Source organism: Canis lupus, chromosome X, assembly GCF_011100685.1.
Source record: "Canis lupus familiaris isolate Mischka breed German Shepherd chromosome X, alternate assembly UU_Cfam_GSD_1.0, whole genome shotgun sequence".
Taxonomy (NCBI): domain Eukaryota; kingdom Metazoa; phylum Chordata; class Mammalia; order Carnivora; family Canidae; genus Canis; species Canis lupus.
Genome location: NC_049260.1, coordinates 47,005,799 through 47,022,938, shown reverse-complemented (window position 1 = coordinate 47,022,938; position 17,140 = coordinate 47,005,799). Strand labels below are relative to the sequence as shown.

Sequence of the window (17,140 nt, the reverse complement as noted above, 5' to 3'; positions counted from 1 at the left end):
CCCTTTCTTTCTTTTTCCCCTCCCTACGGGCCTAGGACTGATCTGGGGAGCTGCAGTTAGTTCCGTCGGAGCTGAATAACCAGTGGCTGGGAGAGAGCTGGCCACGCCAGTGTTGTCATCCCTCCTGGTGTCACCCTGTCCCTGGGATGTAGCGGGGCCTCCACGGGTAACAACCTTCACTGAGCCTCACAGTGGCCTCACAGGATAAACAGCTTAAGTATCTATAGATGACCAGATCCCCAAATGCTAACACCTGAAAATCAGCACAGCAGCCCCTCCCCAGAAGACCAGCTGGACAGACAGTGGAAAAACAAATTATTGACCAAGCAGCACTGGAAAGTTCCAGGGGAAGTCAAGGGACTTACAGTATACAGAATCGGAGGATACTCCCCCTTCTTTTTTTTTTTTTTTTTTTGATTTTTTTTGTTTTGGTTTTTTTTGTTGTTGTTTTTTGCTTTTTGATTTCCGTTTGCTTCCCTCCCTTTTTTTTTCTCCTTTTTTCCCAATTTCTTCTCTTCTTTTTACTTTTTTCTTTTTCCTTCCTTTTTTCTTTTTCTTTCCTTCTTTCTCTTCTTTCTTTTTCTCCTTTTCCCAATACAACCTCTTTGTGGCCACGCTGCACTGAGCAAAATGACTAGAAGGAAAACCTCACCTCAAAAGAAAGAATCAGAAACAGTCCTCTCTCCCACAGAGTTACAAAATTTGGATTACGATTCAATATCAGAAAGCCAATTCAGAAGCACTATTATAAAGCTACTGGTGGCTCTAGGAAAAAGCATAAGGGACTCAAGAGACTTCATGACTGCAGAATTTAGATCTAATCAGGCAGAAATTAAAAATCAATTGAATGAGATGCAATCCAAACTAGAGGTCCTAATGACAAGGGTTAACGAGGTGGAAGAACGAGTGAGTGACATAGAAGACAAGTTGATGGCAAAGAGGGAAACTGAGGAAAAAAGAGACAACAATTAAAAGACCATGAGGATAGATTAAGGGAAATAAGTGACAGCCTGAGGAAGAAAAATCGACACTTAATTGTGGTTCCCAAAGGCGCAGAAAGGGACAGAGGCCAGAATATGTAGTTGAAAAAATCATAGCTGAGAATGTTCCTAATCTGGGAATGGAGACAGGCATTCAGATCCAGGAAATAGAGAGATCTCGCCCTAAAATCAATAAAAAAAATTCAACACCTCGACATTTAATAGTGAAACTTGCAAATTCCAAAGATAAAGAGATCATTAAAGCAGCAAGAGACAAGACATCCCTAATTATATCGGGAGAAATATCAGATTAACAGCAGACTTCTCCACAGAGACCTGGCAGGCCAGAAAGGGCTGGCAGGATATATTCAGGCTCCTAAAGGAGAAGAACATGCAACCAAGAATACTTTATCCAGCAAGGCTCTCATTCAGAATGGAAGGAAAGATAAAGAGCTTCCAAGACAGGCAGGAACTGAAAGAATATGTGACCTCCAAACCAGCTCTGCAAGAAATTTTAAGGGGGACTCTTAAAATTCCCCTTTAAGAAGAAGTTCAGTGGAACAATCCACAAAAACAAGGACTGAATAGATATCATGGTGACACTAAACTCATATCTCTCAATAGTAACTCTGAACGTGAACGGGCTTAATGACCCCATCAAAAGGCGCAGGGTTTCAGACTGGATAAAAAAGCAGGACCCATCTACTTGCTGTCTACAAGAGACTCATTTTAGACAGAAGGACACCTACAGCCTGAAAATAAAAAGTTGGAGAACCATGTACCATTCAAATGGTCCTCAAAAGAAAGCAGGGGTAGACATCCTTATATCAGATAAACTAAAATTTACCCTGAAGACTGTAATGAGAGATGAAGTGGGACACTATATCATACTTAAAGAATCTATCCAATAAGAGGACTTAAGAATCCTCAATCTATATGCCCGAATGTGGGAGCTGCCAAATATATCAATCAAATAATAACCAAAGTGAAGACATACTTAGATAATAATACACTTATACTTGGTGACTTCAATCTAGCACTTTCTACACTCGATAGGTATTCAAAACACAACATCTCCAAAGGAACGAGAGCTTTAAATGATACACGAGACCAGAGGGATTTCACAGATATCTACATAACTTTACATCCATACTCAACTGAATACACATTCTTCTCAAGTGCACATGGAACTTTCTCCAGAATAGACCACATACTAGGTCACAAATCAGGTCTGATCCGATACCAAAAGATTGGGATCGTCCCCTGCATATTCTCAGACCATAATGCCTTGAAATTAGAACTAAATCACAACAAGAAGTTTGGAAGGACTTCAAACACGTGGAGGTTAAGGACCATCCTGCTAAAAGATGAAAGGGTCAATCAAGAAATTAAGGATAATTAAAAAGATTCATGGAAACTGATGAGAATGAAGATACAACCATTCAAAATCTTTGGGATGCAGCAAAAGCAGTCCTGAGAGGGAAATACATCGTAATACAAGCATCCATTCAAAAACTGGAAAGAACTCAAATACAAAAGCTAACCTTAGACCGAAAGGAGCTAGAGAAAAAACAGCAAAAAGATCCTACACCTAGCCAAAGAAGAGAGTTAATAAAAATTCGAGTAGAACTCAACGAAATCGAGACCAGAAGAACTGTGGAACAGATCAACAAAACCAGGAGTTGGTTCATGAAAGAATTAATAAGATAGATAAACCATTAGCCAGCCTTAGTAAAAAGAAGAGAGAGAAGACTCAAATTAATAAAATCATGAATGAGAAAGGAGAGATCACTACCAACACCAAGGAAATACAAACTATTTTAAAAACATACTATGAACAGCAATACGCCAGTAAATTAGGCAATCTAGAAGAAATGGATGCATTTCTGGAAAACCACAAACTACCAAAACTGGAACTGGAAAAATAGAAAACCTGAATGGGCCAATAACCTGGGAGGAAATCGTAGCAGTCATCAAAAACCACCAAAGACACAAACGTCCAAGGCCAGATGGCTTCCCTAGGGAATTCTATCCAATGTTTAAAGAAGAAACCATACCTATTCTCCTAAAGCTGTTTGGAAAGACAGAAAGAGATGGAGTACTTCCAAATTCATTCTAGGAGGCCAGCATCACCTTAATTCCAAAACCAGACAACGACCCCACCAAAAGGAGAATTATAGACAAATATCCCTGATGAACATGGATGCACAAATTCTCAAGATGATACTAGCGAGTAGGATCCAAAAATACATTAAGAAGATTAATCAGCATGACCAAGTAGGATTTATTCCCGAAACACAATGCTCATTCAACACTCATAAAACAATCAATGTGATTCATCATACTAGCAAGAGAAAAAACAAGAACCATATGACCCTCTCAATAGATGCAGAGAATGCATTTGACAAAATATAGCATCCATTCGTGATCAAAACTCTTCAGAGTGTAGGGATAGAGGGAACATCGTCAAAATCTTAAAAGCCATCTATGAAAAGCCCACAGGAAATATCATTCTCAATGGGGAAGCACTGGGAGTCTTTCCCTTAAGATCAGGAACAAGACAGGGATGTCCACTCTCACCACTGCTATTCAACATAGTACTGGAAGTCCTAGCCTCAGCAATCAGACAACAAAAAGACATTTAAGGCATTCAAATTGGCAAAGAAGAAATCATCTCTCCCTCTTCGCTGATGAGATGATACTCTACCTAGAAAACCCAAAAGACTCCACCCCAAGATTGCTAGAACTCATTCAGCAATTTGGCAGCGTGGCAGGATACAAAATCAATGCCTAGGGATCCCTCGGTGGCCCAGCGGTTTGGCGCCTGCCTTTGGCCTAGGGCGCGAACCTGGAGACCCAGGATTGAATCCCATGTCGGGCTCCCGGTGCATGGAGGCTGCTTCTCTCTGCCTGTGTCTCTGCCTCTCTTTCTCTCTCTGTGACTATCATAAATAAATAAAAATTAAAAAAAATATTAAAAAAAATCAATGCCCAGAAGTCAGTGGCATTTCTATCCACTAACAATGAGGCTGAAGAAAGAGAAATTAAGGAGTCAATCCCATTTACAATTGCACCCAAAAGCATAAGATACATAGGAATAAACCTCAACAATGAGGTAAAGGGTCTATACCCTAAAAACTATAGAACATTTCTGAAAGAAATTGAGGAAGACACAAAGAGATGGAAAAATATTCCATGTTCCTGGATTGGCAGAATTAATATTGTGAAAATGTCAATGTTCCCCAGGGCAATTTACACGTTTAATGCAATCCCTATCAAAATACCAGGGACTTTCTTCAGAGAGTTAGAACCAATTTTTTTAAGATTTGTGTGGAATCAGACAAGATCCCAAATGGCAGGGGAAATTTAAAAAAGAAAAGCGTAGCTGGGGGCATCACAATGCCAGATTTCAGGTTGTACTACAAAGCTGTGGTCAACAAGAGAGTGTGGTACTAGCACAAAAACCAACACATAGATCAATGGAGCAGAATAGAGAATCCAAAAGTAGACACTCAACATTATGGTCAACTAATATTCGACAAAGGAGGAAAGAGTATCCACTGGAAGAAAGACAGTCTCTTCAATAAATGGTGCTGGGAAAATTGGACAGCCATGTGCAGAAGATTGTAACTATACCATTCTCTTTCACCATACACAAAGATAAACTCAAAATGGATGAATGATCTAAATGTGAGACAAGAATCCATCAAAATCCTCAAGGAGAACACAGGCCTTTTTGAACTTGGCGACAACAACTTAATGGAAGATACATCTATGACGGCAAGGGAAACAAAAGTAGACATGAACTATTCAGACTTATTCAACGTATAAAGCTTCTGCAACGCGAAAGAAACAGTCCACAAAACTAAAAGACAACCTACAGAATGGGAGAAGATATTTGCAAAATGACATATCAGATAAAGGGCTAGTATCCAAGATCTATAAAGAACTTATTCAACTCAACAGCAAAGAAACAAACAATCCAATCATGAAATGGGCAAAAGACATGAACAGAAATCTCACAGAGGAAGACATAGACATGGCCCACAAGCACATGAGAAAATGATCGGCATCTCTTGCCATCAGGGAAATACAAAACAAAACCACAATGAGATGTGCCCTCATACCGGTGAGAATCGTGAAAATTAACAAGACAGGAAACAAATGTTGGAGAGGATGTGGAGAAAGGGGAACCTCTTGCACTGTTGGTGGGAATGTGAACTGGTACAACCACTCTGGAAAACTGTGTGGAGGTTCCTCAAAGAGTGAAAAATAGATCTGCCCTACGACCCAGCAATTGCACTGTTGGGGATTTACCCCAAAGATACAGATGCAGTGAATCCCCGGGACACCTGTATCCCAATGGTTATAGCAGCAATGTCCACAATAGCCAAACTGTGCAAGGAGCCTCAGTGTCCATCGAAAGAATGGATAAAGAAGATGTGGTGTATGTATACAGTGGAATATTAATTACTCAGACATTAGAAACGACATATACCCACCATTTGCTTCGATGTGGATGGAAGTTGAGGGTATTATGCTGAGTGAAGCAAGTCAATCGGAGAAGGACAAACATTATATGGTCTCATTCATTTGGAAAATATAAAATAGTGAAAGGGACTAAAGGGGAAAGGAGAGAAATTGAGTGGGAAATATCAGTGAGGGTGACAGAGCTTGAGTTACTCCTAACTCTGGGAAATGTACAAGGGGTGGTGGAAAGGGAGGTGGGCGGGGCTTGGGGTGAATGGCTGACGGGCACTGAGGGGGGGGCACTTGATGGGAGGAGTACTGGATGTTATGCTATATGTTGGCAAATTTAACTCCAATAAAAATATACAAAAAATAGTTCATTCCTTTTATTGCTGAGTAGAACTCTGTGCAATGGATGTATCATAGGTTGCTTAGCCATTCATCTGTTTGAAGGACATCAGGGCTGTTCTAGTTTTTGGCTATTACCAACAATGTTGCTATGAGCATTTTTTATACGGAATTTTGGCAAATATTAATTTTTATTTATATGGTGTAAATGCCCAAGAGTAAAATGTCTAGGACGTACAGTTACTGTCTATTTAGTTTTTAAGAAATTACCAAACTGTATTGCAGAGTGGCAATGTCATTTTATGTTTCCAAGAAATACACATGAGTATAAGTGCTCCAGATTCTCCACACCTTCAACCAGCATTTGGTATTGTCAGTATTATTTTGTTATTATTTTGGCCGGTGTGGCAAATATGTAGTGCTAGTTCATTGTCATTTTAATATGCTTTCTTAATGGCTAATGGTGTTTGTTATCTTTTTAGAGATTATTTGCCACATTATATCCTCTGCAGTGACATGGCTGTTCATGTTTTGTCCACTTTCTAGTTGGCATATATACTTTTTAACTTTGGTCTCTTGAGAATTCTTTATATATTCTAAATACTAATCCTTTGTCAAATATATGGTTTGAAATACATCCTCCCAGACGGTAGCTTGTCTTTCAATTTTACATGGGCTTTCACAGAGCAAAAGTGTTTAATTTTGATGAGGTTCAGTTATCAATTTTTCTCTTTGTGGATCATGCTTTTGGTTTCAAGCCTAAGGACTCATTTCCTAACCCGAGATTTCAAAGATTTTGCTATCTATTTAAAATTTTTGTTATTGCCTTATGTTTTCCTTTTATGTTCATAATTTATCTTTTAAATTTTTTATTGGAGTTCAATTTGCCAACATTTAGCATAACACCCAGTCTCATCCCGCCAAGTGCCCCCGCTCAGTGCCGATCACCCAGTCACCCAAACCCCCCCGCCCACCTCCCCTTCCACTACCCCTTGTTCATTTCCCAGAGTTTAGGGGTCTCTCATGTTTTGTCACCCTCACTGATATTTCACTCATTTTCTCTCCTTTCCCTTTATTCCCTTTCACGAATTATTATATTCCCCAAATGAATGAGACCATAAAATGTTTGTCCTTTTCCGATTGACTTATTTCACTCAGCATAATACCCTCCAGTCCCATCCACGTTGAAGCAAATGGTGGGTATTTCTCGTTTCTAATGGCTGAGTAATATTCCATTTTATACATATACCACATCTTCTTTATCCAATCATCTTTCGATGGACACCGAGGCTCCTTCCAGTTTGGCTATTGTGGACATTGCTGCTATAAAACATCAGGGTGCAGGTGTCCCGGCGTTTCACTGCATCTGTATATTTGGGGTAAATCCCCAGCAGCGCAATTGCTGGGTCCTAGGGCAGATCTATTTTTCACTCTTTGAGGAACCTCCACACAGTCTTCCAGAGTGGCTGCAACAGTTCACATTCCCACCAACAGTGCAAGAGGGTTCCCCTTTCTCCACATGCTCTCCAACATTTGTGGTTTCCTGCCTTGTTAATTTTCCCCATTCGCACTGGTGTGAGGTGGTATCTCATTGTGGTTTTGATTGGTATTTCCCTGATGGCCAGTGATGCGAGCATTTTCTCATGTGCTTGTTGGCCCTGCCTATGTCTTCCTCTGTGAGATTTCTGTTCATGTCTTTTGCCCATTTCATGATTGGATTGTTTGTTTCTTTGCTGTTGAGTTGAATAAGTTCTTTATAGATCTCGGATACTAGCCCTTTATCTGATAGGTCATTTGCAAACATCTTCTCCCAATCTGTAGGTTTTCTTTTAGTTTTGTGGACTGTTTCTTTTGCTCTGCAGAAGCTTTTTATCTTGATGAAGTCCCAATGATTCATTTCTGCTTTTGTTTCTCTTGCCTTCATGGATGTATCTTGCAAGAAGTTGCTCTGGCCAAGTTCAAAAGGGTGTTGCCTGTGTTCTCCTCTAGGATTTTGATGGATTCTTATCTCACATTTAGATCTTTCATCCATTTTGAGTTTATCTTTGTGTATGGTGTAAGAGAATGGTCTAGTTTCGTTCTTCTGCATGTGGCTGTCCAATTTTCCCAGCACCATTTATTGAAGAGACTGTCCTTTTTCCAGTGGATAGTCTTTCCTGCTTTGTCAAATCATAATTTGTTTTGAATGAACTTTTATATAATGTGTGAAGTTTAAGTCATGATTTATTTTTTGGACCTGTGGAAGTCCTGGTGCTAGTTGCTCTAGTACCATTTGTTGAAAACGCCATCCTTCTTCCATTGAATTGCTTTTGCACTCTTGTCAAAATTCAAGTCAGCATTTTTGTGTGAATCTATTTGAGGATTCTTGAACTAGTCCACTTATGCAAGTGTCTATCCCTCAGCCAACACCATACTGTTTTGATTACTGGAGCTAAATAATAATATACCAATAATATATGAATGTATTGGTAGAATAATTCCTTCCACTTTATTCTTTTTGAGGAGTTGTTGTTGTCTTGAATATTTGTAGCATATTTTATTACATGGTAATCTTTTCATTTAAGTTTATTCTTTTCTGGATCATTGTTGAATCAGATGCAGTTGAAAGAAATAATACACAGAGAGCCCAGTTGCCATCTGCTCAATTTCTTCCAATGGTAATATCTCACAAAACTATAATATAGTGACAAGGATATCAACCTTGATATAGGCAGGCTACAAAACATTTCCATCACAGGGATCTGTCATATTACCTTTTTAATTTTTTTTTAACAACCGGACCCACTTTCTTTCCACTCTTAACATTCCTCAACCTGGCAGCCATCAGCCTGTGTCACATTTATTTTGTAATTTTAAGAATGAATAATCCTGTATGTAACCTTCTGATATTGGCTTTTTTTCACTTACCATCATTCTCTGGCAATCTGCAAATAGAATTGCATATGTAATAGTTCATTTCTTACTGGTGAGCAATATTCCATGGCATGGGTACACCATAATCTGTGTAGCCATTTACCCACTGAATCCTTCAGAGGGTCCTTCCCAGGATTTGGCTATTTCAGATAAAGCTGCTATAAACATTTGTGCACAGATTTCTGTGTGAAAAAATAGTTTTCATTATTCTGGAACAAATGACCAGAACTACAATCCTCCCACTTTATTCTTTTTTCTCCACAGTGCTCAAATTTTATTTTTTATTTTATTATTTATTTTTAAATTTAAATTCAATTAATTAACATATAGTTTGTTACTAGTTTCAAAGGTAGAGTTCAGTGTTTCATCAGCCATATATAACACCTAGTGCTCATTATATCATGTGCCCTCCTTCATGCCCATCACCAGTTATCCCATCCCCACCCCCCCTTCCCCTACAGCAACCCTCAGTTTGTTTCCTATGATTAAGAGTCTTTTATGATTTGTCTCCCTCTGTAGTTTCATCTTGTTTAATTTTTCCCTCTCTTCCTCTGTGCTCCTGTATTTTGTTCCTTAAATCCCACATACGAATGAAATAATATGATTTATGAGTCATCATGCCTTCCCATTTGTAAAATTATGATTCTTATAGTGGTTATTAGTTTTATGGCAGCATACTAACAACATTTTCCAGGTTTTTTGAGATATAATTGATATATAACAAATTATGATTAGTATAAGCTTTTCAATTTGCTCCAGATTGTAAATTGTAAGTGGAATGAAGCATCATTTCCAGTTGATAAACATACCCACAGATAATGTGATATCTCTTAAATTAAGATGTGTCAATTAAGCCAATAAACAATGGCAATAGGAAAACTATTGATAAAATATAACCAGGGAATGTTCATCTTAATACACACACACACACACACACACACACACACACACACATTTTTTAAGCAAAAAGACAATTATTTGAAAGAGGACAAATGGTAACCAGCTACCAGGAAAACAGGTAATGAGCTTGGTCAGGAGTACTTTTTTAAAGCCCACAATATAACTAGAAAGATGAAAAGAAGAATAGAGGAGAGTTTCAGTCCTATAGGAAGATATCCCAATAGCCTGTACCAAGGTCATACCTTCTGATCAAGAGATTATAAAAGCCATAAATAAAATCATCACCATGGGAAATGACAGACAGTGACTTTGAATACACAAGTAGAAAGGATATTGGTAAGAATAAGCATTCTGTGCCTTCAGGCTTTGGTGGATAGTTGGATCCCCCAAAACACAAGCAAAGACTGAAATCCAAAGGAAAATTACTGTGAAGAAATAAAATAACTTTACAAATAAAAAATTAAATTAAATTAAATTAAATAACTTTACATGTCAAAAGTTTGGTGGCTTTAGAGAAATTCAGGTAATAATTTGCACATGTTATCAAGAAAGCTGGATGATACAATAAGCCATAAGTAAAGGAAATAGTTTCAGTAAATAGGCAGATGTGGTATTTAGTAAACTTAATGCCTAAAAGTACAATATTCCCTGAGATAGAACATAATGGACATGTTTGCCAAAAGTAAAGACCAATGAATGCTAGTGAGATGCAAAAATAAACCATAACATTTTGATAGGTGTTTTTCTGTCTCATTCTAATGTGAGCATCTTTAATAACATACTCCCAAGTATAGAGTTAACACTTAGGGGCTGGTTGATTTGATGTAACTGGCACTGAAAAGCACAGTTCTTTGAAGAAAAAGTCACCATATTTTCTTATTAAATTTCATGAAGCCTCATGAAATACAGAGAATAAAACAGTTTCATTTATTTTCATCCTCTGCTTTCTCCAATGGGTCTTTTTTGGTTGATAATCCTTACGTTTCATTTAGGTTTTTACTGTCTTCAATTATCTTACTTTTAGCTCCTTGTCTGTCATTTGGCTATACCAAAATGCCAGGTAAGTTCTGAGTCATTTGCACAACCGTGGACCAATGTAGAGCGTTTCCATCTAAATGAGTCTTCACCAGCAGGCCAGCTGTGTGTGGTCACTTCTGGAATGCGGAGGGTGGGGCCCTGCCACCAGAGACCATTTGAAGCATAGCAGCTCACACTGGCACTCAGCTTCCTTGTCGCTGGGCTCCTGACCAGACAAGTTGTGAGATTGCCACCCAGGCAGTTGCAGCAAAGGGCCCTGATTGACTGCCAGGGAGAAGGCAGGAACCCCGTGGGTCTGCTGCTCTGCTCTGCAGCGCCCTGTGCTCTCCCTGGAGGAGGAGCCAGAGGACAGGGTGGCAGAGCTGCCAGCAGTGTCTGAGGGCTTGTGGCCAGGAGGTGTGGGCATAGGTGCCAAGCTGAGCGCTGATTTTGTATCCTCAGACCTGACTGAAACTCATTTCTTTTGCTTTTTGTTTGTTTGTTTGGTTGGTTCTGTGTGTGTCTGTTGTAGATTTCTTGGCATTTTCTTTATTTTTATTTTTTATTTTTTTTAATTTTATTTATTTATGATAGTCACACAGAGAGAGAGAGAGAGAGAGAGAGAGAGAGGCAGAGACACAGGCAGAGGGAGAAGCAGGCTCCATGCACCGGGAGCCCGACGTGGGATTCGATCCAGGGTCTCCTGGATCGCGCCCTGGGCCAAAGGCAGGCGTCAAACCGCTGCGCCACCCAGGGATCCCCTTTATTTTTAATTTAAATTCGATTAGTATAACACCCAGTGCTCATCACATTACGTGCTTTCCTTAATGCCTGTCACTCAATACATTTTCTATATAGACAATATTATCTACAATTAGGGGCAGTTTTATTTCTTCTTTTCCCATCAATATGCTTTTAATTAGTTTTATTATCTTATTTTAAGGGCTAAGTTTTGTTTTGTTTTGTTTTGTTTTGTTTTGTTTTGTTTGAGCAAGAGTAGAGAGATCAGACATCATTTCCTTCTTTCAAACTTAGTTGTAGACAGCCTTAGCTGTAGGAATTGTTTGTTTGTTTGTTTGTTTGTTTTTTAAATGCTATCAAGTTTAGGAAATTCACCACTGTCCTAAATTTCTGAAAGTTTGTACTGTGACTTGATGTTGGATTTTGTCAGTAACCTTGTGTGTTCCTTGATATAACCATATTATTTTTACTATTTAGTTTATTTGGATTACATTAATTGAATTTTGAATGTTGCAGCAACACTGCATACCTGGAAAAGCTCCCACTGGTCAAGATGTATAATTTGTTTTTATACAGTGTTGGATTTAATTTGGTCATATTTCATTAACAGTTTTTGTGCCTATGTTCATAAGAGATTTGATAACGTAGTGACTTTTTTGGTAGTCTGCAGCTGGTTTACATATCAGGTTAATATTGGCCTCATCCAATGTGTTGGGAAGGTTTTCTTCCTTGTTTCTTTTGAAAGAGATTGTGTAGACTGGTGTTACTTCTTTAACTGATTCATAGAATTTTCCAATTAAATCATCTGGGCCTGGGACTCTTTTTTGGAAGATTTTTTAAATTAAAAATTTCAATTCCTTTAATAGTTTTAGTGCTATTCAGGTGTCCGTTTAATCTTTTATGAGTTTTGATAGTTTTTGGGTTTTGAGGAATTGCTCCATTTCTTCTAAATTAGTGAGTTTATGAGCATATAGTTGTTCATGGTATTCCCATATCATGGCTGCAGACTCTGGAATGATTGGTTTTGATGATTTGTGCCATCTCTCTTTTGTATTTCTATCAGTATTGCTAGAGCTTATACATTTCAGTAATAGTTTTGAAAAAACTACATTTAATTTTTTTCTCTGCTATTTTCCTATTTTCAATATGACTTCCATCCTGGTGTTTATTATTTCCTTTGCTGTTATTTTGTTTACTTTTCTTTTCTTTTTCTAGTTTCCCTGTAAGGAGTTTGAACTTGCGGCACCTGGGTGGCTCAGTGGTTGAGCGTCTACGTTGGCTCAGGGTGTGATCCCACCTGGAATCAAGTCTCACATCAGGGTCCCCACAGGGGGCCTGCTTCTTCCTCTGCCTATGTCTCTGCCTCTCTCTCTGTATGGCTCTCATGAATAAATAAATAAAATTTAAAAAAAAAAAAGAAAAGACAAACAAAATTGATAAACCTCTGTCCGTGCTTTCTGGAAGAAAAGATGCAGACTGCTAATATCAAAAGTGAGAGCAGTGTCTAGCTGGCTCAGTTGGTAGAACATGCGAATCTTGATCTCAGGTTTGTGAATTTGAGCCCCACATTGAGTGTGGAACTTACTTTAAAAAATCTTTTTAAAAAATGAGAGAGAGAGAGATCACTACCAATTACATAGGTATTGAAAGGATAATAAAGTAATACAATGAACAAGTGTACACCCATAACCTTGACAGACCCAATGAAATGAGCAATTCCTAGAAAGACAAACTCAGCTAAAACTCACACAAGAAACAATAGAGAGGAAATAGACACTCCAAATAGCTCTATATCTATTTTAAGAATCGATTCAATATTTAATAACCTTCTAACATAGAAAACAACAGGCCAAGATGGGTTGGCTTTTGAATTCTAACATACATTGAAGTAAGAAATTATACCAATTCTGTACAATCTACTCCAGAAGATAGGAGCAGGTGGAATATTTCCTAACTCAGTCTAAGAGGCCAGCATTACCTTAATACCAAGCCCAAATACAGACCTTATAAAATACAAAAACTACAGATTAATCTCTCTCCTAACACAGATGCAAAATACTCAACAAAGTATTAGCAAACCAAATGCAATAATCTATAAAAACAACCATACACTGTGACTATTTGGGATTTATCCAGGTATTTAAGACTGGTTCAACATTTGAAAATCAGTTAATGGAATCTATCATATCAATAGACTGAGGAAGATAAATCACATGATCATATACAGATGCAGCAATAGCAGTGGACAAAATCCAAAATCCAACACCCATTTATGATAAACAGTTTTAGCAAATTATGAACAAGGGGAACTTTCTCAACCTGAGAAAGACCGCTTTAGCCAGCCCACTATCTGAGCCTAAAGTCCATGAAAAGACACACTGAAGAGGGTAAGAAGTGCAGTTTCACTTTGCTTACATCACCCTTCCCCCAAAGCACAGCTCAGTTCCAAGAGAGCTCCTCTCAGCCCATGATTTATCCCACGGATGGAAGTAAAATCTTAGCGAGCTTCCCCATCCAATCAGGTTGCTACCCAAGAAACCCACTTCTTTTTCGCCCTTCCAAGAATACTGAGGTGATCATCATGTCTTAGTGGATGGGAGAAGTTGGGTGCAGGGAAGAGAAATGGGTAGGTACTCAAAAGTCAGGGTTCCGTTTCGACAAAGAGCCATGGGTTTTACTAGCTGCTTCACAGACCCCATCAGGAAGATCCTTCCCCTAACTGGTCCATCGGAGCTTCCAAATGATGGCACTCCACTCCTTTCACCATGGGCAGCTCCCATGTGTGACCCTACAGTTGATGAGTGGGAGTCTCTGCAGACAGCTTGAGAGAGTATGCAGACAGCCATCTTGACTATGCAGCATTGGGAGAAGACATACAAACCTGAGAACTTCAGGACACTGATCCATGGAAAACAAACAGGGAGCACTCAGCACCTTTCCTGGCATCGTGGGATCAAGAAAAGTTATACAATTTTAGGAATTATCTCCCCCCACTTCCATGCAGTGAGTGCATCCATGGAAAAGACCTGAATGCACCTCAGAATCTTTAGCTGGGCTGACGGGTAAAGATATGTCTCCCGTACCGAGCCAGTACAGACTAGAGGAGGTGACTGCATCTTCAAGTATATAGACAGCAACACAAGACTTCAAAGAACAAAGAATATCAAGGAAACATGACACGACCAAAGGAACACAAGTAGATCCCCAGAGAAATGGAGATCTACAAATTGTCTGACAGAAATTCTAAATAATTGCTTTAAGGAAGCTCAGTGAGCTATATGAAAACAGAGTTAGCTAACTCGATGCTCTAATGGTGGGCTGGAACTATGAAAGGATATTAATTAGTAACATGAAATCATATGAAAGTATAAAACTCATTGGTAAATTTAGATATACAGTCAAACTCAGAATACTCAACATTGTAATGGCTGTATGTAAATCACTTTTAACTCTATTATAAACGTTAAAAAAGAAAATAATTCAAATTAGGCACAGTAAAATAATTTTAAAATGGATAAGAAAATAAAACAATATATATTGTATCATCAAAAACATGAATATGAGGAGGAATAAGAGTGCAGAATTTTTGTATCAGATCAAAGTTAAAGTGTAAAAAAATATTAGTGTTATCAGGTTAAAGTAGTTTGCTATAAGATAATTAATATAAGTCTCAGACGGGCAGGGCAAGATGGTGGAAGAGTAGGTCCCCAAGTCACCTGTCCCCACCAACTTACCTAGATAATATTCAAATCATCCTGAAAACCAACGGACTTGACCTGAGATTTAAAGAGAGAACAGCTGGAATGCTACAGAGAAGAGTTTGCGCTTCTAACAAGGTAGGAAGACAGAAAAGAGAAAGGAAAGAAAGAAATAAAGAAAGAAAGAAAGAAAGAAAGAAAACAGAAAAAAGAAAGAAGAGGAGTGGGAGGAGGGGAGGAAGTGGACGGCGATTTCCCCCCCCCCTCCTCCCTCCCCTCCCTCCCTCCCTCCCTCCCTCCCTCCCTCCTCCTCCCTCCCTCCCTCCCTCCCTCCCCCCTCCTCCCTCCCTCCCCCTCCCTCCTCCCTCCCGCCCTCCCTCCCTCCCCTCCTTCTTTCTTTCTTTCCTTCCTTTCCTTCCTCCCCCTCCCTCCTCCCTCCCCCCTCCCTCCCTCCCCTCCCCCCCTCCCCCTCCCTCCCCCCTCCTTCCCTCCCCTCCCCCCCTCCCCCCCTTCTCTTTCTCTTCCTTCCTTCCTTCCATTCCTTCCCTCCCTCCCTCCCTCCATCCCTCCCTCCCTCCCCCTCCCTCCCTCCCTCCCTCCCTCCCCCTCCCCCTCCTCCCCCTAAATCCCCCCCCCCATCCCTCCTCCTCCTTAAATCCCTCCCTAAACCTTATAATCACTCCCGAAGAAAGAAAGAAAGAATCCAGTTGGGAGGGGCCCCGAGGGAGCTGGGGAGGGGGTGGTGGGTGGCAAAAGCCTCAGGACAGGAAAAGCCCAGTCCTGGGGAAGCAGGAACTTTAAAATCCGCACCGGATTCTTCCCACAGGGAAAGGTGCTCTCAGGGACTCTGGCAGGAAACCCAGGAAGAGCAGTGGAGCCTCCAGGTTCCCGGGGTCACTAACGAAGTGCGCCCCGGGGAGAGCATGTCACAAACCTCGGGCCAAGCTCAGTAAAGGGCGGAAGCATGCCCTCCCCTCCCCGGGGCCTCGGGAGCAACTCAACCTGCGGACCCATGAATACGATTCCAGCAGCCCAGGCCCCGGATGCCAGGGTGCCAGGGGACACAGCCCAGAATCCTGCAATACCCTCAGGACAGGCAGAGACCGGAAGGGCCCAGGACAGCAAGGACGCTTCTGCCACTAGGTGCCCCGAGCTGTGCAGATCAGCACCACCACCCCCCCCCCCCCCCCCCCCCCCCCACCCCCGTCTCCGGGAGCATCCTGGCCAGTGCGGACTGGGAGCTGTGGTAGTTACTGCAGGAGCAGGAGCTGAATCCAGGGCTGGAGAGCTGGCCGCCACCGTGGGGTTGTTCCTCCTGGTGTCACCCTATGCCTGGGACAGAGCAGGGCCACCAGGGAACAGAGGCCTCACGGGGTAAACAGCTCCCACTGAGCCATGCACCTGGCAGGGGGCGGGGCAGCTCCTCCAGGTGCACACACTTGAGGATCAACACAGCAGCCCCCACCCCCACCCCCACCCCCAAGAAAACCAGCAGGAAGGACAGGGAAGAGCAAGTTCTTGACCAAGTAGCGCTGGAAAGCTCCAGGGGAAGTCGAGGGATTTACAGTATATAGAACCAGAGGATATCCCGCCTTGTTGGGTTTTTTTTGTTTGTTTGTTGTTTCTTTCTTTCTTTTTTCTTTTTTTTTCTCTTTTTTCCTTCCTTTTTCCAGTACAACTCCTTTTTAGCCACTCTGCCCTGAGCAAAATCACTTGAAAAAGAACTCACCACAAAACAAAGAATCAAAACCAGTACTCTCTGCCAAAGAGTTACAGAATTTGCATTACAATTTGATATCAGAAAGCCAATTCAGAAGCACAATTATAAAGCTACTGGTGGCGCTAGAAAAAAGCATAAAGGAATCAAGAGACTTCATGACTCCAGAATGTAGACCTAATCCGGTCTAAATTAAAAAACAATTAAAGGAACATGAGAGACTCCTAACTCTGGGAAAGGAACTAGGGGTGGTGAAAGGGGAGGTGGGCGGGGGGGGGGGGCTGGGGGTGACTGGGTGACAGGCACTGAGGTGGGCACTTAACGGGATGAGCACTGAGTGTTATTCTATATGTTGG

At 40.6% G+C, this 17,140-nt stretch overlaps 1 pseudogene; it reads right to left on the bottom strand.

Annotated features, from left to right (window-relative positions):
* LOC119878110 overlaps positions 1-10,481 on the bottom strand; it is a 13,728-nt pseudogene extending 3,247 nt beyond the window's left edge.
* Positions 10,482-17,140: the final 6,659 nt, after the last annotated feature.